Source organism: Lolium perenne, chromosome 2, assembly GCF_019359855.2.
Source record: "Lolium perenne isolate Kyuss_39 chromosome 2, Kyuss_2.0, whole genome shotgun sequence".
Classification (NCBI taxonomy): Eukaryota; Viridiplantae; Streptophyta; class Magnoliopsida; order Poales; family Poaceae; genus Lolium; species Lolium perenne.
In genome coordinates this window covers 119,332,400-119,341,592 of record NC_067245.2, presented here as the reverse complement: position 1 = coordinate 119,341,592, position 9,193 = coordinate 119,332,400, and the positions used below count along the sequence as shown (strand labels likewise).

The 9,193-nt window shown below is 42.3% G+C and overlaps 1 long non-coding RNA gene and 1 pseudogene across 3 annotated transcripts; one reads left to right on the top strand and one right to left on the bottom strand.

Annotated features, from left to right (window-relative positions):
• The first annotated feature begins 488 nt into the window (after positions 1 to 488).
• LOC127330191 (short-chain dehydrogenase reductase 2a-like) lies at positions 489 to 1,607 on the top strand (annotated as a pseudogene).
• Positions 1,608 to 4,203: 2,596 nt separating this feature from the next.
• LOC127333545 (uncharacterized) lies at positions 4,204 to 8,991 on the bottom strand. 3 transcript variants are annotated; one of them, XR_011751882.1, is made up of 4 exons: positions 8,811 to 8,991; positions 8,285 to 8,381; positions 6,552 to 7,620; positions 4,204 to 4,537 (listed from the first exon to the last, which is right to left on the bottom strand). It is a non-coding gene; the product is annotated as an uncharacterized lncRNA (long non-coding RNA). The 3 variants fall into 3 exon arrangements; XR_011751881.1 differs by having other exon boundaries at positions 4,204 to 7,239; positions 7,395 to 7,620; XR_011751880.1 differs by having other exon boundaries at positions 4,204 to 7,620.
• Between the last annotated feature and the right edge of the window lie 202 nt (positions 8,992 to 9,193).

Here is a 9,193-nt window from a genome sequence, read left to right as displayed (position 1 = left end):
TATCCCCTATATGGCCACATGCAACACCGTTACAGAGTAGCACAAATAACCAACCACAACCATACAATATCTAAACTATTATACCAAAACGACAACCAAGCATCGGTCACGGTTGATTTAAAAACTGACAACCATACACCATGTAAACTATTATACCAAAACAACAAACAAGCATCGGTCACGGTTGATTTAAAAACTGACAACCATACACCATCCAAACTATTCTACCAAAACGACAACCAAGCATCGGTCACGGTTGAATTAAAAATTGATAACCATACACCATCCAAACTATTATACCAAAACGACAACCAACATCGTCACGGTTGATTTGTGCTTCAAAGCTTCGCAGCATGCAAACCCCGTGGACCAAAATTAGAACCACACCACGGAAAATGTATATCAAAACGACAACGAAGTATCGGTCATGGTAGCTTATTTTTAAACTTGAGGAGCAGGCAGATTTGTTGAGCAAAATGACAACCATACGTGCATTTCTTGAGCTGCTGCTGTACACGCTCGGGTAGCGCATGGCTGTCGTGACGCCCTTCGACTACCTCCCCTGCTTCTCCTCCCGGCTCGCCCGGCATGGTGGCAGCAGTGATGATGGCGATGACCTTGCCCAAGTCGCTCTCAAGTCCATCGGGTTCATCTTTGCCACAACCAAATGTTCATCTTCGTCTATTTCACACACACAACAATCTTATCTTTTCTTCCATTTTGTCTGACTAATTTTTGCCATGTCCATGCAGCCGGCAGTGTGCTGGATTACAAACAATCCATTGTGGCTGCAGCTGCAGCTGCGCCACGGCCAGCTCGACATCCTCTACAGCCAGCTCGACATCCTCTACAGCAAGGGTCCTCGGCGCATGCGCCCCTGGCCGCGCTCAACCTCGCCGACTTCGACCGCGTCATGGCGGCCAACACGCGCTCCACGGTGGCCGGCATCAAGCAGGCCGCGCGCGTCATGGTGCCGCGCCGCAGCAGGTGCATCCTCTGCACGGGGAGCACCACGGGCACGCTCGGCAGGGTCCCCGCGCTCCCATACAGCCTCTCCAAGGCCACGGTGGTGGGCGTGGTGCGGCTGGTCCCGGAGGAGCTGGCGCGCCCCGGCATGCGCATGAACGCAAGTTCACCGCACACCATCGCCACGCCGCTCCTGGTCCGGCCGCTGGCGAGGGCGAACCCGGACGTCGGCGACGAGACGCTGAAGCGGATGGTGGAGAGGGGCATGAGCAAGCTCCAAGGGCCGTGCTGGAGCCGGAGGACATGGCCAGAGCCGCCGTCTACCTCGCGTCCGACGAGGCTAAGTACGTCAACGGGCATAACCTCGTGGTGGACGGTGGCTTCGCCGTCGGGAAGCTGATCAACGTGCGCCCGGCGAGCTGAGGGGAGCCGCAACTTCAAAAGTTATTTCATTGCTAACCCGACAAACGGTGTTCGTGCCAATACAACGTAACTCTCTAAAATACTGGCATAGACCACAGGGCGTAGGCACAATTGATTCCATGCACGCCTCCCGTTTTCAGGATCGTTTTGTTCTGCTCTAATAAATTACTTTGCAAAACACATTTTTTGCAAAGTGTCAGAAATAGATCATAATTTTAAAGTACCAAAATGACACCACTTGCGAGGCTGGCAAAGGGGCCTAGCTGTGTGTACCGTCGGACACAAAAATGTCAAAACCATTCCAAAACCAGAACTTAGAGTCGGAGCATAATTTTTGCGCGGAAAACAACGACCAGATCCACCATACCGTCGGTAATTTGTAAAAAAAAATAACACCGCATGCGACGGCTGAAAAGGACACAGCTCCATGTGGCGTTCAAAACACAAATGTCAAAATAGTTCCAAAACGACAAGTTATAATTTTCACCGTACCGTATGCAATGTGTGAAAAATAAACCAAAACGACAACCTAGCTTCGGCATGGCACCATACCATACGCAATATGTGAAAAATAAACCAAAACGACAGCCTAGCTTCGGCATGGCATCCGTGCCGTAGATTTTTGTCGATTTGGAAAAGTAAATATCAGCACTAACACTAGTGAGAAGACAGCTACCAATGCTACAGTTCAACAAGAAAATGTCATAACCATCCCAAAATGACAAGCTAACATCGGTATGTCAAACAACCGTTACATGAGATGACGGACGCGTTTTTGATCTGCACCTGGAAAGAACTTAAGCCCCACTATCCAACGGTTTTTACCCTATGCATAGCTATCACCCTAGGTAGAAAATCCGCGTAGAACTGAACTATTCTCGAACCCCCCTTAGAGGGGTTCTAGAATAACTATTCTCGAACCCCCACTTACCGCCCAGAAAACTGACCGATCAACCCGACAGTGAACCTCCCACCTCTCTTTCCACCTTATCCCTGAAGCCCAACCCAACTCCCGCATCACCTTCTTCCGGGCGGCAGCCCGCATCGGGCCCCGCCCCATCTTCCCCCAGCGCGCCGCCCCGCTCCGTCCTCCACAAGCGCGCCGCCCCGGCCCCTCCTCCCCCAGCGCATCGCGCCGCCCCGGCCCCTCCTACCCCAGCGCATCGCGCCGCCCCGCCCCCTCCTCCCCCAACACATCGCGCTGCGCCGCGCTGTCCCCTCCTCCGTCCTCTCCCAGACCGCCGGCCCGCCCCTCCTTCCACAGCATGCGCCGTGCCGCCCCGCTCCGACCTCCTCCAGAGCGCCGACCCCTCCTCCCCTAGCGCGCCGCACCACTCCGACCTCCTCCAGAGCGCCGCCCCCTCCTCCCCTAGCACGCTGCACCGCTCCAACCTCCTCCAGAGCGCCGCCCCTCCTCCCCTAGCACGCCGCACCGCTCCGACCTCCTCCATAGCCCCCTGCTCTTGGTGTCCACCGCCCTCTTCTGCTGCGTCTCAAGCCTACACGACCAGGCCACGGGAGGCCACCGCCCCCACCATGGGAATCCTTTTTTTTTGCAAAAAACCACCACGGGATTCCAATACTGCTGCCAGATGATTTGCTCTGTTCTTTCAAATTCTGAATTTTTTTGTTAACTGAAGTTTGAAGTTCACAGATAGTGAAACGTGAATTTAAGATGGACAAGAATGTGATGTACATATATAGCCCAATCTGTATGAAGTTCAGAGACAGATGAATTTGCATTTTTTGCATATGTAGATTGTTCGTAGTCGTTGAATTTTTGTAGACAAATGACCCCCACAGAATATATTTTTGCATCTACAAAATCTGAACGGTCTTGAGTTGTAATCTGTAGTCATCCAACTATTCCGTAGTTCATAGTGACCGGTCTGTGCATTGTGGGAATTCCTGATTCCACGGAGAAAAAAGTTCACTTTCACGATGCAGCCGGGGGTGAAGCTAGATGTAGTTCTACTACTAAATGTACTGCTGTGTTATCTCACCGAATATTTTTTTGGGCAGGTCTCGTCTCTTCTGGTCTTTGGGTCATGCATTGTGCGTGTTGTGTAATGCCTGGTGAGCACTGTAGTTCACACTTATTAATTTGATGCACCTGATAATAGAAAAAAAGTTCATCTTGTTTAAAGGGGATGTTCACTATTTATTTTGGGGCAGTTCACTTCGTCCCCAACTGTTGTTTCACTTAAAGTAAACAAAATAAAAAATGTAGTTAATAAAACAATAGAATAGAATAGATTACAACTAGTTTGCCTCTTAATTACGATGGGAATCCATGTTAATTCATGTTATTAGGATGGCAAGTCCAGTTCACTATATTTGGACGGAGAAGTTCATTTCTATGGTGATTTGTCGTTTTTTGCTTAGTGGTCTGTAACTTTTTTCCATCCGGTGCAATGTTGAATGCAAGAGATTAACTGGATACAACTTTTTATAGATTATTAGGGATATTGCTTTACTGTGACATGAAATTTGGACTCCCAGGTGCGTGGTCGTCGACTCCTAGGAGCACCGCCGTGGACTTCAAGGCACATTGCTGCCAGTGAACTTCACTCACGTCATGGAAGTAATGTGCCATGCCATGGAAGCAAGTAACATTTAGATAAGTTCACTACATGTACACAGGGAAGTTTCTTTCTTAGTTAATTTATGTTACACTAGACCATGAGAGCGCGCGTTGCCGCGCCCGTCCATATTAAAAGAAAGAATATCAACAGTATATAAGAAAAACGATATTACAGATATATAAGATGGGTCAATATTGTGCTGGAACTTAAAATCTAGAAGAGTATAACATAAAGAATGAATAGTTGACTATCTCAATTATGAACATGTCTTGTCACTGGGTCTACAGATATTGTTATTTATAGCATTAATCGTACCATCGAGTTAAGGAAATGATGATATAATACACATTTCAAAATGAGATGAAAAACGATAAACAATGGCAAAGAAAGTGCTTACACAAGTCCGGATCATGTATGCATACTTGCGTTGTCTAAACTATTCGAAACATGGAGGCATGCTAACAATAACCATTGTGTTCCATCTGATGAGATAAAACAAGTTTATTATCACCAGAACCACGCCACTCCTTTTTCAGCTAGCCATGAGCATTGCCTTTATTAACCTGCAATAACATAAAGCAAATAAATGTAACAACAACAAAGGAGGCTAAGCATGATGGATGGTACAAATAACATGAGTACAAAAACCGGCATGGAGCATAGAAATAAAAAAAGTGTGAAGTTCTGCCATTAGGTGAAACAATTGCATGTTTATAGATGGCAAAAACAAAATCAATAAAAGTTTGAATTAAAGAACATGGTTGCATAATCCAAAGGTAAAGGCAAACTGCATAATTGTTTTTTTTTTCATTCAGTTCATGAGTTGTATTACCAAGATGGGGCTGGGGTTATTGCCTCCTTATTCAAAATAAGTAATCACTAACACAAGAATAATTAAATAATGGGACAATAGCACCAAGGAATCAAGGCACGACCATGCGGCTAGTCTATATAACTCAAAATCATGTCACATGATGATACGGGAAAAAATGATTTTCAAGTATAGGCACGTAAGACTCTTGGGTGATATTGGTCTCAGATTTTATGGACTTGTGTAATGATCTCACAGTTGAAATAAGTGAGGTGATATGTGTATTTATCTACAAAGAGATATTAGTGAACAATAATTTATTCTCCTTAGACTATACATACTGTTAGGTTAGCCATGTTTGTAACAATAATCAAGATGAGTGCAGTGCATACATGAAAAGATACTATCTGATTAGTCCCTAAAGTACCAAGTTCCCACCTGATATATAATGTAGACAAAGGTCACAAAGCATAATGGGCTGTCCCCCAAATAACATTTGAAAAGCAGGAAGCAATAACATGCAATCATGTAAGGCTATAGCATGAGAAACTGCGTACTCAAACGGTATGAAACATCTCTTACTTGTCCAATAGACCATTAGCTTTACAACCCAACTCTTCATGTACAAGTGGTGAAGGTATTTTACAATAAAGAGTATCATCAACAAATTATATAGATGAAATACAAGAATGTCAAGTCACTCTAGAAATTAGAAACCAAGGTTAAGTTCTAGCAAGGTTTTGATAATGTGGTCGTGAAATAGAATATCAAGGCAACGTACACCCATCCATTATAGAATTAGACTGATAGATATATCTGCTAGAATTGGCAATGCACATATATTTATCAAATAGACTAATGCTCAATGTAATAAATATGTTTACAGTGCCTCAAATATGAAGCTAAACTAATAAAGAAATATTTCGTAGGCAGAAAAATAATCGGATATGAAGCATAGTAGTATGCTAACACTTTCAACAAAGCTTTACTATTCTTATGTATAATGCCCTGCTTTGGTGTCTTGGGTATTCTTTCTGTGTCATGGCAAAAGCTTCGGAAGCAAACAGTTGAAAGATAAGGATGTAAATTAACTTTAAATTTTAATTACATGAAATGGACGTTGATATTAGTAGATACTTTTATGAAACAATACAATTTCATAGTCTATCTTTTAACACCTGAAGGGAACAATAACCACATAAGATGAGATCATGATGCCATGCTAAATGTCAGTTTCATGAACACTTCGTATTGACTACACATCAGAAACCCTCAAAGTTAAAGTTGAAATGACAACATAAAATATACAGATGATGTCCCATTTATATAAGCAGTGTACTTTGGGGTTAAATTCAACTGGCGTGTTTTACATAATAGAAAAAAATGACAGGAAAAGAGAAAAATGAATTCCTAAAACCTCAGTCAATTTCTTTTTTTACCGATGGTAATTAAAGAGTGGAACCTGAACAACAAAGGATCTTAGTTCGAATTCTAAATCAGGCAATTCAATGATGTAGTTCGCTTAATAAAGTGTAGAGATAATTTCAAGGATGAAATCTGATTTGAAGCATAAAGTTGAAAAATATGAAGTTACCTAGCTTAACCGAGACGATCAGACACTTCTTTATTGCAGTTCTTAAATATAGTCAACTGAATTTTAAGTCTTTTTACATTTAAACGTCACATGCCATCGAACAAAGCTAAGTAAAATTAACCTTCAACCGATACAGAGTAGCTCACATCAGTAAATGAGTTTCTTGTCTTACCTTTTGTAGTTCACGTTTGCTATTATTGCCTGATAATATTTGGAGCCTGAATTCTGTGAAAAGTTTACAAGATTCAATGGAATTCTCAAAATCAGTAAACATTAAAATATTCTGCAAATGTAGCATCACAGAATAAGTGTGTCCAACAAGAGCTGATTATAGATACATGAAGATTGACTTTGAAAGCAGAAGATAACCTTGCTGTCAACAGTGAGCTCATCGAATGGCTTGAACATCCTAGTTAATGGCATCTACGCTAATTATGTCCATGGCCTAGCTGTTAAATTAAACCAACAATGTTTACTGTACACAAGCATGACATTCACCCGAACAAAACTGGATGTCAGATAATCTTTTAGGCGACTCACGCATTTAAACAAATAGACAATAAGAAGTTCAAACTTCTTACAAAAGTGACAATCTGGTTGCTAAATATCAAAGGGTATACTCTTCAAGGAACACATTAACAAAGAAAATGGACATGCAACTTCCCAATCTTCCGAATTAATTAAACTTCTTAGTTGGGCCCTTATAACACAAGCCACTCCCTAAGAGCCCACCTTTCAAGAATGGGGTTGAGAGTCAAGAAGCCTGCCAACAGTACAACAACTATTACATCCTGCCGAGATGTCCATCAGGCACCAGCACAACAACTAAGCAACGTCATCTTCCCTTGGTATTATCAGTTCTAGAAAAGTAATTGGTAATCAACAATAAAAACAGAGATCATAGATATGAAAAGGGATTTCGAGGGGAGATATATATGAACTTGGGAGGACAGAGAAACAACAAGATCATATAATCTCTACAGTGATCATCGCTAGGATGATTTCACAGAAATACCTTTGATGTCAGCAAGCTTGTTGAGGAACATGATGAAACTGGCAGAGCCGTAGCCGGACAAGCTAGCTCATCGTGGTGGCTGTCACCGCTCGAAGTAGAGTTCGGCAGAGCACTAGGGTTTCCTTTCGCAGCCTCCTACCCTTCTATGGAATTCTGCAGCTGTAATTTTTTCCGTAATATTTGCTGCCTTTTTATTTGATCTTCAGTGTTGCCAATGGACTCCTACCTTAAAATTTACAACACGATTTAGAGATGGATAATGTACATGATGAGCAAAAGTAATTCATGGATGCTGATAAACATTCAACATAAATTTCAGATGCTTAAAGTTTCTAGTGTATAGCAAATGGTTTACTTTCAGTCACTTAATCCGGAGAAGAGAGAAAGGAAAATAGCAAGATAGCAAATGATAAATTGTAAAAGGACATGAGAAATAATACTTAGAGGTCAAAGTGTAATATTACTAAAGCTTGCAGCTAAGGGAAACCAGAATCATGTACTTCATGCTGGAACTTAGTTGGTGCTTTGTTGCTACATTAGCATCCCTTGTAAAATCAATAGATTGTACATATGGAAGTTATTTGATTTATAACATGGAAAAAATTGTTAACTTTGGAGTTCAGACTTATGAGATAACCATTGAGATTTAGAATAATAAGTACTCCGTATAAAATAAGTGATTACCTTTACAATTGAAATTAAAATATTCACTGTAACAGATTTACGATCTGTACGATCTGTCAACCAGAATATTCAAAACTTTTTTCATTATCTATCTGCGTAGCCTTTTGTTTTCAAAAGCATATAAGTGGAAAACGAAATCTGCTGATTACGTATTAGTTCATCCATATGCAAAGGAAGGGAAGTCATTAGGAGTCTAGAAAACCTACAATGCAATCTTCTGGTGTCTTTTTGCCATTATTCCCAAGGCAACACACACTCATGGTCCCCTTTTAGTGCGAGATGAGGCGTACCGGGACACTGATCCTGATAGAAATTGCCGTGACATTGTGGAATTTAATTTTCATCCTAGATAATCCAATAAAAGGAAAAAGGAAGAATAATAAACACATGATAATCCAAATATATGATAAATTTAAACCTTGGTGTAAATTTATTTATAAAAAAGGTAAACCTATGACCCACATAGATGGCTACGATCTTAAGAAACAGAAGCATGCAAGCATCACCAAAAAATTATCCCAACGATCTTTACACTTCCTTACTTTTCTAGTTGGTTCCTTTAACACATACAAACTGACATGAACATAATCAAGAAAAGTGCAGAACACATCTACGAGGATGATTGCACGATGTACTTAAAACTGAATAGATCATACAATCATCATTTCTGTAGCAACCATTTACCCAATTAACATGACACAACTGAAAAGTTGTGAGAAAGCTCTATCATACCTGAATATGCATTCTCGCACAACATTTTGACAGAGGGGGGAACAGAGATAAAGTCGATGAAATCTGATGTCTGGCTGCGATGGAGGAGGGTAGATTGCAATAAGTGGCAAGCTGACTTTGTGGGAAGAGGATTTGACATCAACGATCACAACACGAGATGCGAGCACCAGCCAGCCAAACCTGCAGAAGTGCAGATCAGTGCCCAAACCAATAAATCCCTTTCCGCTGACCGCGTGGCCCATTAGGAAGGCCACACTCCGCCACCTGACATGCTGCTGGAGGCTGGAGCCCCTCTCAACTGTGCCAGCGGAAGAAAGGTGGGGAGGGCAGCGGCGGCGTTGTTCCGCCTTGAACGACTGGCTTCGATCAAGAATGGCATGGAC